The sequence below is a fragment of the Chionomys nivalis genome, chromosome 7, assembly GCF_950005125.1.
Source record: "Chionomys nivalis chromosome 7, mChiNiv1.1, whole genome shotgun sequence".
Classification (NCBI taxonomy): Eukaryota; Metazoa; Chordata; class Mammalia; order Rodentia; family Cricetidae; genus Chionomys; species Chionomys nivalis.
The window spans coordinates 1247887-1264430 of record NC_080092.1 but is presented as its reverse complement, the minus strand read 5'-3'; positions in this window follow the sequence as shown (position 1 = coordinate 1264430).

Sequence of the window (16544 nt, the reverse complement as noted above, 5' to 3'; positions counted from 1 at the left end):
TCAGCTGGAGGGCCATCTAGGCTTGATGCCTTATGCCATGAGGAACATGGGCTCAGGCAACACCCAGTGCTTCTCTTGATAACACCTTGGATATGGTCTGAATGGTTCATGATGGTTTGGACAGGCCCAGGCCCAGTGACTCTCCTGACCGCTTTAGAAACAGGGACCCAGAGGGTTCTTGGACTTCGAGAGGCCAGTCAAAAGCCCTTTGCTAGCATCAGGCATTTTTTTTCAGGCTTTTTCATCTCTCCCATGGCACACCGTAAAGGCCAGTGGAGTCAGGGGTCCTTTCTCAGGAAACTCTTGGAGAAGAAGCAGATCTTAAAGAGTTGCTTTCAATCTGGGGTCTTAGGGTCCAGACTGGTGTACTGTAAGATGGCCTTTATGAGGCAGTCTAGGAACTAGAACAAGTTATCATCTTTGGCCTGGGTGACCTCTATAATTTCCCTCTTTAAGGGTGGCAAGTTACAAGGATTCCCCTAGGGTATTATAATTTCATTCTGGCTTCTGGTCAGGGACTGCCTCAGCCCTGACTGTGTGGGGGGCAGCCTGTCTGAGAAGAGAGAAAGGGAAACCAGAGAGGCTGGAGTGGAAGAGAGGGACTGTGGGCTGAGCCTGTTAGTGTGACCAGACACAGTGGAAGAATCACCTGGTTTGGGCCTGACAGCTAGGAGGAGTTGTTTTCTCTTGGATGGCTTATTCCATGTGGTTCCTTTAATCAAGATGGGAGTGAGATCACATGGCAAAGTCCATCCTTTCCAAACCTAGCAAAGATGGCTGTCAGGTCACATGGCTGCCTCCATTCCAGTGTGGGGACCACAGCTAAGATGACAGCAAGCCACATGGTCCTTTTAAGATTGTCTCTGTATAGATTTTTAACTATCAACACTGGTATTATGAGTTTTATTTTGTGTGTGTGTGTGTTAGCACAAGAGGATTTTTTTTATTAATTAATTTATTTAATTATTAAAGATTTCTACCTGTTCCCCGCCACCACCTCCCATTCCCTCCCCCTCCCCCAATCAAGTCTTCCTTCCTCCTCAGCCCAAAGAGCAAGCAGGTTTCTCTGCCCTGTGGGAGGTCCAAGGACCACCCACCTCCATCCAGGTCTATTAAGGTGAGCATCCAAACTACCTGGGCTCCCACAAAGCCATTACGTGAAATAGGATCAAGAACCCATTGCCATTGTTCTTCAGTTCTCAGTAGTCCTCATTGTCCATTATGTTCAGCGAGACCGGTTTTGTCCCATGCTTTTTCAGTTCCCGGCCAGCTGGCCTTGGTGAGTTCCCGATAGAACATCCCCATTGCCTCAGTGTGTGGGTGCACCCCTCGCAGTCCTGAGTTCCTTGCTCGTGCTCACTCTCCTTCTGCTCCTCCTTTGGATCGTGAGACTTCAGTCCAGTGCTCCAATGTTGGTCTCTGTCTCTGTCTTCTTTCATCGCCTGATGAAGGTTAATATTCATGGGGATGCTTATATGTTTTTCTTTGGGTTCACCTTCTTATTTAGCTTCTCTAGAATCACGAATTATAGTCTCAATGTCCTTTATTTATGGCTAGAAACCAAATATGAGTGAGTACATCCCATGTTCCTCTTTTTGGGTCTGGCTTACCTCACTCAGGATAGTGTTTTCAATTTCCGTCCATTTGTATGCAAAATTCAAGAAGTCATTGTTTTTTACTGCTGAGTAGTACTCTAATATGTATATATTCCATACTTTCTTCATCCATTCTTCCATTGAAGGGCATCTAGGTTGTTTCCAGGTTCTGGCTATTACAAACAATGCTGCTATGAACATAGTTGAGCATATACTTTTGTTGTATGTTTGGGCATCTCTTGGGTATATTCCCAATAGTGGTATTGCTGGGTCGAGAGGTAGGTTGAACCCGACTTTCCTGAGAAACCGCCACACTGCTTTCCAAAGTGGTTGCACAAGTTTGCATTCCCACCAGCAATGGATGAGAGTGCCCCTTTCTCCACAACCTCTCCAGCAGAGGCTATCATTGGTGTTTTTGATTTTAGCCATTCTGACCGGTGTAAGATGGTATCTTAATGTTGTCTTGATTTGCATTTCCCTGATTGCTAAGGAAGTTGAGCACGATCTTAAGTGTCTTTTGGCCATTTGAACTTCTTCTGTTGAAAAGTCTCTGTTCAGCTCAGTGCCCCATTTTATAATTGGATTGATTAACCTTTTACGGTCTAATTTCTTGAGTTCTTTATATATTTTGGAGATCAGACCTTTGTCAGTTGCGGGGTTGGTGAAGATCTTCTCCCAGTCAGTGGGTTGCCTTTCTGTCTTAGTGACAGTGTCCTTTGCTTTACAGAAGCTTCTCAGTCTCAGGAGGTCCCATTTATTCAATGATGTCCTTAGTGTTTGTGCTGCTGGGGTTATACGTAGGAAGTGTTCTCCTGTGCCCATGTGTTGTAGAGTACTTCCCACTTTCTCTTCTATCAGGTTCAGTGTGTTTGGACTGATATTGAGGTCTTTAATCCATTTGGACTTGAGTTTTGTGCATGGTGATAGATATGGATCTATTTTCATTCTTCTACAGATTGACTTCCAGTTTTGCCAGCACAATTTGTTGAAGATGCTCTCTTTTTTCCATTGTATACTTTTAGCTCCTTTATCGAAAATCAGGTGTTCATAGGTTTGTGGGCTAAAGTCAGGGTCTTCTATTCTATTCCATTGGTCGACTTCTCTGTTTTTATGCCAGTACCAAGCCATTTTCAGTACTGTAGCTCTGTAATAGAGTTTGAAGTCAGGGATGGTAATGCCTCCAGACGATCCTTTATTGTATAAGATTGTTTTGGCTATCCTGGGTTTTTTGTTTTTCCATATAAAGTTGATTATTGTCTTCTCCAGATCTGTGAAGAATTTTGATGGGATTTTGATGGGGATTGCATTGAATCTATAGATTGCTTTTGGTAGAATTGCCATTTTTACTATGTTGATCCTCCCAATCCAAGAGCAAGGGAGGTCCTTCCATTTTCTGGTGTCCTCTTCAATTTCTTTCTTCAAAGACTTAAAGTTCTTGCCAAATAAATCTTTCACTTCCTTGGTCAGAGTTACCCCAAGGTATTTTATGCTATTTGTGGCTATCGTGAAAGGTGATGCTTCTCTGATTTCCCTCTCTGCTTCCTTATCCTTAGTGTATAGGAAGGCAACTGACTTTTTGAAGTTGATTTTGTATCCTGCCACATTACCAAAGGTGTTTATCAGCTGTAGGAGTTCTTTGGTAGAGTTTTTGGGGTCGCTTATGTATACTATCATATCATCTGCAAATAATGAAAGCTTAACTTCTTCCTTTCCAATATGGATCCCCTTGATCCCCTTATGTTGTCTTATTGCTATTGCTAGAACTTGAAGCACTATATTGAAGAGGTATGGAGAGAGTGGACATCCTTGTCGTGTTCCTGATTTTAGTGGGATGGCTTTGAGTTTTTCTCCATTTAATTTAATGTTAGCTGTCGGCTTGCTGTAAATAGCTTTTATTATATTTAGGTATGACCCTTGTATCCCTAATCTCTCTTTATCATAAAGGAGTGTTGAATTTTGTCGAATGCTTTTTCAGCATCTAATGAAATGATCATATGGTTTTTTTCTTTCAGTTTATTTATATGGTTGATTACATTGATAGATTTGCGTATGTTGAACCAGCCCTGCATCTCTGGGATGAAGCCTACATGATCATAATGGATAACTTTTCTAATGTGTTCTTGGATTCGGTTTGCCAGTATTTTATTGAGAATTTTTGCGTCGATGTTCATGAGTGAGATAGGCCTGTAATTCTCTTTCTTGGTTGGGTCTTTGTGTGGTTTTGGTATCAGGGTAACTGTAGCTTCATAAAAGGAATTTGGCAATGACTCTTCTGTTTCTATATTGTGAAATACATTAAGAAGTATAGGTATTAGCTCTTCTTGGAAGTTCTGGTAGAATTCTGCATTGAAACCGTCTGGTCCTGGGCTTTTTTTGGAAGGGAGATTTTTGATAACTGTTTCTAATTCTTCGCGACTAACAGGTCTATTTAGATCGTTCACCTGGTCTTGGTTTAGGTTTGGTATATGGTACTTATCTAAAAGTGTCCATTTCTTTTGCATTTTCCAGTTTTGTGGCATACAGGCTTTTGTAGTAAGATCTAATGATTCTCTGAATTTCCTCTGTGTCTGTGGTTATGTCCCCCTTTTCATTTCTGATCTTATTTATTTGCGTGTTCTCTCTCTGTCGTTTACTTAGTTTGGATAGGGGTTTGTCAATCTTGTTGATTTTCTCCAAGAACCAACTTTTTGTTTCATTGATTCTTTGGACTGTTTTCTGTGTTTCTATTTTGTTGATTTCTGCCCTCAGTTTGATTATTTCCGGTCTTCTACTCCTCCTGGGCGCGTCTGCTTCTTTTTTTTCTAGAGCTTTCAGGTGTGCTGTTAAGTCCCCAATGTATGCTTTCTCCGTTTTCTTTAAGTGGGCACTTAGTGCTATGAACTTTCCTCTTAGCACTGCTTTCATCGTGTCCCATAGGTTTGAGTATGTTGTCTCTTTGTTTTCATTAAATTCAAGGAAGACTTTAATTTCTTTCTTAATTTCTTCCTTGACCCAGGTGTGGTTCAGTAGTTGACTGTTCAGTTTCCATGAGTTTGTCAGCTTTCTGGGGGTAGCATTGTTGGTGGCTTCTAACTTTAATCCGTGGTGATCTGATAAGACACAGGTGGACACTGATATTTTTTTGTATCTGTGGAGGTTTCCTTTGTTTCCAAGTATGTGGTCAATTTTCGAGAAGGTTCCATGAGCTGCAGAGAAGAAGGTGTATTCTTTCCTATTTGGGTGGAGTGTTCTATAGATGTCTGTTAAGTCCATTTGATTCATTACCTCCAACAATTCTCTTAATTCTCTATTAGTTTTCTGTCTGATTGACCTGTCCATTGTTGAGAGAGGTGTGTTGAAGTCTCCTACTACTAGTGTGTGTGATTTGATGTCTGCCTTGAGTTTTAGCAATATTTCTTTTACATAAGTGGGTGCTTTTATATTAGGGGCATAGATATTCAGGATTGAGACTTCATCCTGCTGAATCGTTCCTGTTATGAGTATAAAGTGTCCCTGTCAATCTCTTCTGATTGATTTTAGTTTGAAGTCAGTTTTGTTAGAAATTAGTATGGCCACACCTGCTTTTTTATTAGGACCATTTGCTTGAAAAACCTTTTCCCAACCCTTTACTCTGAGTAGATGCCTGTCTTTGTGGTTGAGATGAGTTTCTTGCAAACAGCAGACTGTTGGATCCTGTTTTCGTATCCAATCTCTTAGCCTGTGCCTTTTTATTGGTGAATTGAGACCATTAATATTAAGTGATATTAATGACCAGTGGTTGTTAACTCCGGTTATTCTTACTGCTTTTGGTAGAAGAGTTTGTGTGTCTCCCTTCTTTGAGTTGTGCTGTTGAAGGGTCGCTAGATGCCTGGGTTATTGTAGGCAGTGTTGGCAATGTTGGATTCCTTGGGTTGTGATTTTCCTTCTATTACTTTCTGTAGGGCTGGATTTGTGGCAACGTATTGTTTAAATTTGTTCTTATCCTGGAATGTCTTGTTTTCTCCATTGATAGTGAACGATAGCTTGGCTGGGTATAGTAGTTTGGGTTTGCATCCATGGTCTCTTAGTTTCTGTAGTACCTCTATCCAGGACCTTCTGGCTTTCATGGTTTCCATAGAGAAGTCAGGTGTAAGTCTGATCGGTTTACCTTTATAAGTTACTTGGCCTTTTTCCTTTGCAGCTCTTAATATTCTTTCTTTAATCTGTATATTTTGTGTTTTGATTATTATATGGCGAGGGGACGTTTTTTTTTTTTTTTTTGATCCAGTCTGTTTGGTGTTCTGCATGCTTCTTGAATATTCAAAGGAATATCTTTCTTTATGTTGGGGAAGTTTTCTTCCATAATTTTGTTAAAAATGTTTTCTGGACCTTTGAGCTGTGCCTCTTCTTCTTCTTCTATCCCTATTATTCTTAGGTTTGGTCTTTTTATTGTGTCCCATATTTCCTGAATGTTTTGTGATGAGAATTTGTTGGTTTTGGTGTTTTCTTTGATCAGTCCGTTTATTTTCTCTATGTTGTCTTCAGAATCTGAGATTCTTTCTTCTATCTCTTGTATTCTATTGATTATGCTTGTTTCTGTAGTCTCTGCTCGTTGACCTATTTTTGCCATATCCAGATGGTCCTCAGTTTGTGTTTTCTTCCTTGCTTCCATTTCAGTTTTCAATTCTTGGACTGTTTCAATTACCTGTTTGATCGTTTTTTTCTTGGATTCCCAGGGTATCATTTATGTATTTACTCATTTCTTCAAACTTTTTGTTATACTTCTCATCCATTTCTATGAGGGCGTTTTTTACATGTTGTTTAAGGGACTCTATTGCTTTCAAAAAGTCAGTTTTTTCCTCTTCTCCTGTGTTAGGGTGTTCAAGTCCTTGTGTTGTAAGATCATTGGGTTCTGGTGTTTTCATGTTGTTTTTCAGATTGTTGGGTGAATTCTTGCCTTGGCGTCTGCCCATCTCCTCTTACCGATGCTATCTATTGGGTTTGATTTAATTGTAGCGGGGCAATCTGCTCTCAGTGCAGGCTTCACTGTTTCTTGCCCACACTATCCTGCATCCAGTGCCTCCGCCGCCCGGGCCTGCCTGCCGGTGCCTCCGCCGCCCGGAACTGTTTGTGCGCCGGTGCTTCCGCCGCCTAGGCCTGCCTGCCGGTGCTTCCGCCACCTGGGCCTGCCTGCGCGCCGGTGCTTCCGCCGCCTAGGCCTGCCTGCCGGGCCTGACTGCCGGTGCCTCCGCCACCCGGGCCTGCCTGCACGCCGGTGCCTCTGCCGCCCGGACTTGCCTGCGTGCTGGTGCCTCCGCCGCCCGGGCCTGCCTGCGCGCCGGTGCTTCCGCCGCCTCGGCCTGCCTGCCGGTGCCTCTGCCACCTGGGCCTGCCTGCCGGTGCCTCCGCCTCCTGGGCCTGCCTGCGCGCTGGTGCTTCCGCCGCCTAGGCCTGCCTGCTGATGCCTCCGCCACCCGGGCCTGCCTGCGCACCGGTGCTTCCGCCGCCTAGGCGTGCCTGCTGGTGCCTCCACCACCAGGGCCTGCCTGCCAGTGCCTCCGCCGCCCGGAACTGTCTGTGCGCCGGTGCTTCCGCCGCCTAGGCCTGCCTGCCGATGCCTCCGCCACTTGGGCCTGCCTGCCGGTGCCTCTGCCACCCGGGCCTGCCTGCGCGCCGGTGCTTCCGCCGCCTAGGCCTGCCTGCCGGTGCCTCCGCCGCCTGGGCCTGCCTGCGCGCCGGTGCTTCCGCCGCCTAGGCCTGCCTGCCGGTGCCTCTGCCACCCGGGCCTGCCTGCGTGCCGGTGCTTCCGCCGCCTAGGCCTGCCTGCCGGTGCCTCCGCCGCCTGGGCCTGACTGCCGGTGCCTCCGCCGCCTGGGCCTGCTTGCGCGCCGGTGCCTCCGCCGCCTCGGCCTGCCTGCCGGTGCCTCTGCCACCTGGGCCTGCCTGCCGGTGCCTCCGCCTCCTGGGCCTGCCTGCCGGTGCCTCCGCCGCCTGGGCCTGACTGCCGGTGCCTCCGCCGCCCGGGCCTGCCTGCGCGCCGGTGCTTCCGCCGCCTCGGCCTGCCTGCCGGTGCCTCTGCCACCTGGGCCTGCCTGCCGGTGCCTCCGCCTCCTGGGCCTGCCTGCGCGCCGGTGCTTCCGCCGCCTAGGCGTGCCCGGTATTATGAGTTTTAAATTAACCCTTTTGTTATAAATTTGCAGGGTTTTAATCAGACCAAATGTACTTACAAATCTTGAAGCACAGGAAGTTCACACAGTAGTTTCCCAAGTATTGGGATAAGACTTATACCTTAGCAAAAGTTTTGGAAGGTTAAACCAAGATGAGAAGATTGTGAGATGAACAGCAATGGTCCCCATTGGGGATAGTCTCTTTATTTTGTTTTGCTCTCCTTTGTCTGTTACATAGGTGGCTCACCTGATATGGGACAGAGATTTTGGAAGAAACCTCAAAAAAGCATACTTGGATTGGGGGTGGGATGGGGTTCAGGTAAAGAGGACCAGCCTTAACTTTAAAGACAGTGGCTGGGGCTACCTCTACCTCCAGGAGTACCAGAGGAGTGCTAGACACTCAATAGTCACTTCCTCAGACTCAGGGAAATGTTAACACTGACCAAAGGAGAAACTCACCCAACTGCCACTGGGGGATGGGGTACTGAACAATTGGTGAGCCAGAAGGTGTCCCTTGCAGGTGGGCAGGAGTTGAGGAATAGGGTCCCAGTACAGTTTAGACCATGAGGGAAAACTCAGGCACTAGGAGAATTTATCTGAGTCATGACACCAAATGTAAGCATTACAACTCAGATGGAACGATATCCTGGCAGCTAGGAGCCAAGGAATACCGCAAAGTCACACCACACAACAAACCTCACACAAGAGATTTATTGGGAGGGGAAAAAAACAGGAGGGAGCTGCCTCTGCTCATGTGAGAAATAACAGCACACTCAATAGGATACAGGGCTTATATAGAGTTTCTTGGGAAGGGGTGGAGATTGGTAGAATTTCATGTCCAGAGATTGGTCTTTTTACTCTGTAGCATGGGGGCAGGGTCCAGCAGTTAGGGCACTTAGAGTATTCTATGGGTGGAACCCCATAGTCAGATGTCCTCTGGGGAAGGGCCTGGCTACCTATGTGACTTGAGGGGCTTACAAAAAATAAACCATAATGAATAAATGAGAGAATTAATAAAGAAACAATTTAAAAAAAAAACAGATAATGTATCAGTGGAATGTTGAATTGGTTCTTTGAAAAGATGAACAAGATTGACAAGCCCTTAGCCACAACAACTAAAAGAGAGAATATGGCAATACCAAAACTGCAAGGAGGATACAACAACTACACTGGAACTCTTTAGGAAGCCCTCTACCAACTTCTAAGACAGCAGAAAATCTAGAAGAAATAGGTAACTTCTAGATGGACATGACCTATCAAAACCAATACAAGAAGATGTAAAACAGACCTACAATGAACAAGACTAAAGCAGTCATTAAGAATCTCTCAAGGCTGTGGGAGACAGTTCAGTCCTGAAAATGCTTGCAGTTCAAAGAGAGTCCTGGGGCTCATTGACCGGCCATTCTGGTTAATCAAGAGTTCCACAACAGTGAGAGACTATCTCAAAAACAGAGAACAACTCCCAAAGAAGAATGGTTCCTGGGACTGATCTCTGACATCCACACATATGTCTCTTAGCAACAAACCCCAAGTGGACAGATCCACTTGGTGGATTCCACTAGTCCTTTAAAGAGAAACTCACAGCAGCATGTCTTGGGTTATTCTATAAATAAGAAAGGGAGTTAAATTCATCATTGGAACCTACCCCACGGGGCAAGGGATTGGAAGAGGAAAAGATATGGAGGGAGAGAGGAGAGCAGAGGGAGGGAGGAAGGGAGGGAAGGGAGAGAAGTGAGGGCAGCATGAGTGCATACATGGGCAGTTTCCCTGATTAACACAAATAGAAAACACTGGGCATACCATGTCCAACAGCACGTGAAGAACTCATACACATCGTTAATTTCAGGGATGCAGGGATACATCAACACATGCAAGCCAGGTTATTAAATACAGCACATGTACAGCATCAAAGATGAAAATCACATAAGACCAACAGATGCGGAAAGGGCTTTTTCAAAACAAAGCTCAACATTGCTTCATAAGGAAAGCCCTGAAGGAATTAGGAAGAAAAAGAATATACCTCAACTTAATAAAGGTTCATACAACAGACTCATAGCCAGTACCAGACTACATGGGAAAAACGGGAAGCATTTCCTCTGAAATTGGGGATGAAGCAAAATGTCTACTCTCTTCTCTACTCTTACTCAGCACAGAGCTGAAAATCTTAGTGGGAGCATTAGGCTAGTGAAAGAGGAGCACACGCATGAGAGGGAGGAATCTAACTAGCCTGATTTGCAGAAATGATCCAATCCTACACCATACTTAAAAGACCCTAAAAATGAAAACAACAACTATACAAGAAGTCAGAAAAATGGTTCCATTCACAATAGCACTCCTCACTGAAATAAAACTAGGAATAAACCCAACCACAGAAGTGTAAGAACTATACATTGAAAATGCTGAATAAAGAAATATCTTTAAATACTAAAATGAAAAAGCATCTCATTCATAACTTATGAGAATGAATATTGTAAAAATGGCAACACAAAAGTGAGCTATAGAATCATGCAATCATCAAAATTCAAAAAAAAAAAATCTTGAAAACTCATATAGATTAAGAGTCAAAAGACTTCATAGCCAACCAACTCTGAACAGAAAAGGCAATGAGGGATCTCAGGGCCTGATTTCAAATACTACCACAGAACCATGGTGACAAGAGACATGTAAACTAACAATATGGAAGAGGAACCAGAAATCAACCCAGCAGCCACAGACATTAGATTCTTGACAAAGACACTAAACATGTATGTTCTAGGGAAGGGTTCCTAAAAAGTCCAGGACGTCCTTTGAAGGGAGCGCTCTATCCTCGCCAAGTATAAAATAAAATCAAAATAAGACCTGAAACTTGGAAGCTAAACTATAGAATTCATAGGTAAAACGAGTCAGAATACAGGCGTTGACAAGGACTGTCTTAAAAGGATTCCAAGAGCACAGGCACAGTCCAAGAGCAAGGATTGGCAAGTAAAACTGCTTGCCAGTTAAAAAGTTGTAGTCCATCAAAGGGAGCAATTAGCAGTGTGAAGACACAGCCCACAAAGTGAGAAGAAATCTTTGCCAGTTCTTCATCTGATAGCAAGTTAATGTCCAGAATACAGAAATAAATTAAATAAAATCATCCAGTTAATAAGTGGGCAAATAAATTAGATAGATCTCAAAAAAAGTACAAACTCTAATAAATACATGAAGTGATTTCTGACATCTACAGCAATCAGGGAAGTACAATCTATTTTTAGTTTTTTGTTTTAATTTTGAACTTACTTTATGTAAGTTTATGCATTTTGTCTGAATGTATGTCTCTGTGCCATATGTATGCCTGGTGTTTTTGGATATGAGAAGAAGGCATAAGGCCCCTAGAACTGAAGTTACCAGTGGTTGTTATTTAAGCTTTTAATGATTTGCATTAAAAGACTTTGCTCAGGGTTCAAAGAGAGATGCTATGATAGGCAGAGGAACTAAAGTCTAAGGACTGTAGATAAAGAATTTTCACACATGTTCTTTCTATTCATGTGCTTTTATTATTCTGTGTCTACTCCTAATTCCTGTCCTGCTCCTAATCTCTCCTAGCTTCTTCTTCTACATTCATCTTCATTTTCCACACCCTTATTTTTCCTACATTCTAACCCTTTTACATTTCTGCCAGCTGCTTCTTCCATCTGCTACCTCTCTAGTCTCTCAAAATCTCTTTCCCCAGAGGCTTGAAGAAAAAGGTAAGAGTTACAGAGATAGCTTTTCATTGCTCAAAAGCACATTCCTTGGATAAGCAATAAGGGTAGAGCCATTGCCATGGCAACACAAGGGTCCAAGTTTACAGAAGTGAAACTGTGACCAGAGGGCTGGGGGGGGGGGTGTACAGTGAGATAAGACATAGGTCTTTAGTTAACAGACTGTCAAACAAGGAATAGGCATGCTTTAGGGTAAACCTGAGGTTAGCTTGGAACAGCACTTTCCTATCTGCTGGCAGAGTGACCTCAAGACCTGCTTCTTCTCTGTCTCTTCGAGAGGTATGGGCTCAACAACTTTAGACGTGCCATACTTCCTGTCTGTGGATATCTGTGAATGTCTCAGAAGAGGTCTCTTTACCTGGATATTAGCACTGGCCAACTGTCTGCCAAACTTCTAAGTCTATACAAAGACCTGGTTGAAAGAGTAATGGTATTGACTGTGATTAGTTTCTGACAAGAGTCACGCATTGCTGGGGAAAGCCATCCGATATACCAGTGCTTAGGGGAAACTGTGCCCAGTAATGATCAAGATAATGAAAAACATAATGTAGTGCTGTTGGAAGAATTCTCAAGCTGTCATGTGAGAGAAAGAGCTTTTCACACAACAAGTCTGCAATGGGAACAGCTTAACACACTCAAAAGGCAGTATTACTTATCATCATGGAGATAAGGTTGATAAGATGCTTATCTCTGGTGATGATACTCCCAATCACCTTGCTGATGAGGTGTCCCACAAGAGGTAAGCATCCCTATGAGATGACCACTGTAGTATGTGCTGAACTCTGACTGCATAATTCTATAATCTATAGCAGGTTGTGAGCCACCAAGTGGGTGCTTGGAATCAAATCCAACAAGTGCTTTTCACTGCTGAGCTATCTCACTATCCCTAGGAAATACAAATTTCAACTACATTGAGAGTCTATCTTAACATTTTAGGATGGTGGATGTCATCTTGGTTGTCACCCTGACTACATATGGAATTAACAAAAATACAAAATTGGAGGTCACACCTGTGAGAAATTATTTTACTTAATTTGAGGTAAGCATATCAACTTCTAGTCTGGACTTTGAGGCAGAAAGACATACCTATAATCTGGGACCTTCTGCTGGAAGCCTACATAACAATGGTTCTCCGTATCTAAACATAATAAAAACAATATGCAGCAAGCCAACAGCCAACATAAAATTAAATGGAGAGAAACTCAAAGCTATCTCACTAAAATCACCATATCTATTTAATATAGTTCTTGAAGTTGTCTATAGCAGTAAGACATCAAAGGGAGATCAAGGGGATTCAAGCTGAAAAGGAAGAAGTCAAAGGTTCCTTACTTACAGATGATAAGATAGTGTATATATGTGTGTGTGTGTGTGTGTGTGTGTGTGTGTGACCCTAAAACCTCCACTAGGAAACTTCTACACCTTCAGTAATATGGCAGGATATAAGACCAACTCAGATAAATCAGTAGCGCTCCTGTATACAAATGATAAAGAATCTGAGAAAGAAATCAGAGAGACATCATCCTTCACAATAGCCACAAATAACAAAATATCTTGGGGTAACACTAAACAAAGAGGTGAAAGACCTGTTTGACAAGAACTTTAAGTCTTTGAATAAAAAAATTGAAGAAGATACCAGAAAATAAAAATATCTCCCATGCATTTGGATAGGAAGGATCAACATAATATAAATGGCAATTCTACAAAAAGCAACTTATAGATTCAATGCAATCGCCATCAAAATTCCATCACAGTTCTTTATAGACCTTGAAAGAACAGTACTCAACTTCATATGGAAAAACAAACAAAAAACAAAGACCAGGATAGCAAAACAATCCTGTACAATAAAGGAACTTCCAGAGGCATCACCATCCCTGACATCAAGCTCTATTACAGAGCTACAGTAATCAAGACAGCTTGGTATTGGCATAAAAACAGAGATGCTGATCAATGGAATCAAATTGAAGACCCGGATATTAATCCACACACCTATGAACACCTGATTTTTGACAAAGAAGGTAAAATTATACAGTGGAAAAACAAAGTATCTTCAACAAATGGTGCGGTCATAACTGGATGTCAAACTGTAGAAGAATGAAAACAAATCCATATCTATCGCCATGCACAAAACTCAAGTCCAAATGGATTAAAGACCTCAATATAAATCAGACCACACTGAACCTCATAGAAGAGAAAGTGGGAAGTAGCCTTCAATGCATGAGCACAGGAGACCACTTCCTAAATATAACACCAGTAGTACAGACACTGAGTGCAACAATAAATAAATGGGACCTCCTGAAACTGAGAAGCTTCTGTAAAGCAAAAGGCATGGTCAATAAGACAAAAAGGCAGCCTACCGAATGGGAAAAGATTTTCACCAACCCCACATCAGACAAAGGATTGATCTCCAAAATATATAGAGGACTCAAGAGATTAGACATCAAAATTCCAAATAACCCAATTAAAAAATGGGGTACAGAACTAAACAAAATGCTCAACAGAAAAATCTAAAGTGGCTTAAAGATACTTAAGGAAATGTTCAACATCCTTAGCTATCAGGGAAATTTAAATCAAAACAACTCTGAGATACCATCTTAAACCAGTTAGAATGGCTAACATCAAAAGCACTGGAGAGGATGTGGAGTAAGGGGAACACCCATCCATTGCTGGTGAGAATGCAAACTTGTACAATCACTTTGGAAATTAGTTTGACAGTTTCTCAGAAAATTGGGAATCAACCTACCTCAGGACCAGCAATACCACTCTTGGGCATATACCCAAAAGATGCTTAATCATACTATAAGGATATTTGTTCAACTCTGTTCATAGCAGCATTATTGTAATAGCCAGAACCTGGAAACAACCTAGATGCCCCTTGATGGAGAAATGAATGAAGAAGGTGTGGCACATTTACCCATTGGAATACTACTCAGCAGTTTAAAAAAAATGGCATCTTGATATTTGCATGCAGATGAATGGGACTAGAGAAAAACAATTCTGAGTGAGGCAACTCAGCCCCAGACCCAGTGGTATGCACTCACACATAAGTGGATACTAGCTATAAAGCAAAGGATATTGATCCTAGAGAAGCTGGGTAACAAGGTGAACCCTAAGAAAAATGTACATAGATCCACCTGGAAATTCAAAATAGACAGGATTGCCTGATAAGACTGAAAGCAAGGGGTGTAGGGAGTAGGGAGGGCAGAGGGGAAGAAGAGAGAAGAGGAGAGGACATCTTGAGGGAATAGATAGTCGAAATGAAAGGAGGACAGAGATAAGTGCAGGGAGCCACTATGGGACTAGCAAGAAACCTGGCACTAGAGAAATGCCCAGGAATCCACAAGGATGTTAAGACCCTAATCAATAGAGGAGAGGATGCTGAACTGGTCTTGCCCTGTAGTCAGACTCATGATTATCTTAAATATCACCATAGAACCTTCATCCAGCAACTGATAGAAACAGAGGCAGAGACCAACATTGGAACACTGGACTGAGCTCCCAAAGTCTAGTAAAAGAGTGGAAGGAGTAAGAATATGAACAAAGAGGTCAAGTCCATGATTGGTACACCCACGGAAACAGTCTACCTGAGCTGATAGGAGCTTACTAACTACAACCAGACAGGGAAGGAAACAGCATAGGTCCAAACTAGTCCCTCTGAATGTGGGTTACAGTTATATGGCTGGGGCAGACTGCAGTGGCACCAGGATTTATCCCTACTGCTTGTACTCTTTTTGGGAGCCTATTCTCTTTGGATGGATGCTTTGCTCAGCCCAGACATTGGACCTTTCCCCAAAGCAATGTGCTTTACCCTCACTGAGGAGTGGATGGGGGTGGGGTGGGTGAAGTAGGTGGAGGGAATGGGAGTAGAGGAGGGAGTGGGGACTGGGATTGGTATGTAAAATGAAAAAAAGATAGTTTGTGTTCTTTTTTAAATAACAAAACAAACAACCCCCACAAAAAAAAAAAAAACATGAATCTCAGTCTTCCTAATGCTATGACCTTTTAACACAGTTCCTCATGCTGTGGTGACCCCAACCATAAAATTATTTTTGTTACTACTAAAGGCTTATATTAATTATAAAAGTTTGGCCAATGGCTCAGACTTATTACTAACTAGCTCTTACAACTAAATTAACTCATTTCCATTACTCTATATTTTACCATTAGTCTATATTTTATCACAAGGCTCATGGCTTGTTAGCTCACATTTTGTTTCCCCAGTAGCTGCTGGCATCTCCCTGACTCTGCCTTCTTTCTTCCTGTATCTCTGCTTAGATTTCCTACCTACCTATGTTCTGCCCTGCTATAGGCCAAAGCAGCTTCTTTATTAACTATTGGTAATAAAACATATTCACAAAATATAGAGAGGCATCCCACATAATCTCCCCTTTTCTGTCTAATTAAAAAGGAAGATTTTTAACTTGAACACAGTAAAATTATATATAACAAAACAGGTAACAAGCAAGAATTACAGTTACAATATTTAGTCTATTTGTATTTGGCAAAATTAAAGAAAATAATCTATTATCTATTCTATCTTTGTGAGTCTAAAATTTTATATCTAATTTATCTTTTATCATAACAAAGGAAAACCATAATTATAATTATCTAGTTTTCAATTTCATCAATAACCCCAGAAGGATATAATATTACCTGAGTAAACAGGTGAACATTGTAAGCAACTTCCAAAACCCTAGAAATGACAGAGATATCTGGCTGCCTGGACAGTTACCTAAAGTTCTTCTGTAACATTGGGGCATTCATCTTCAGCCTACTGGACTAGTGTATCTGGCAGAGTTCTCCGTGAAGCAGGAAATTTGAGGGACTATCCTACCTATTTTGGCAAAATTCACAAGTCACTTTGTTCTTCTGTGTCCTGAAGAATGTCTGGCAGACTCTTATGAATCAAGAGCCATGAAGGGCTCTATCACCTTCTTTTGGCAAAGTTCATCAGTCATTTCCTGTGGGTCCTGCATGTCCAGTTTATACAGCATACCATCAAACATCAAATCAAGAGCAGTTTCTCACCCGAATGACTAACCTTGCCACATTGAAAGCAAACTCCAAAAGGAGATTCTTTGATGTGCATCATCTTCTTGAAGAAA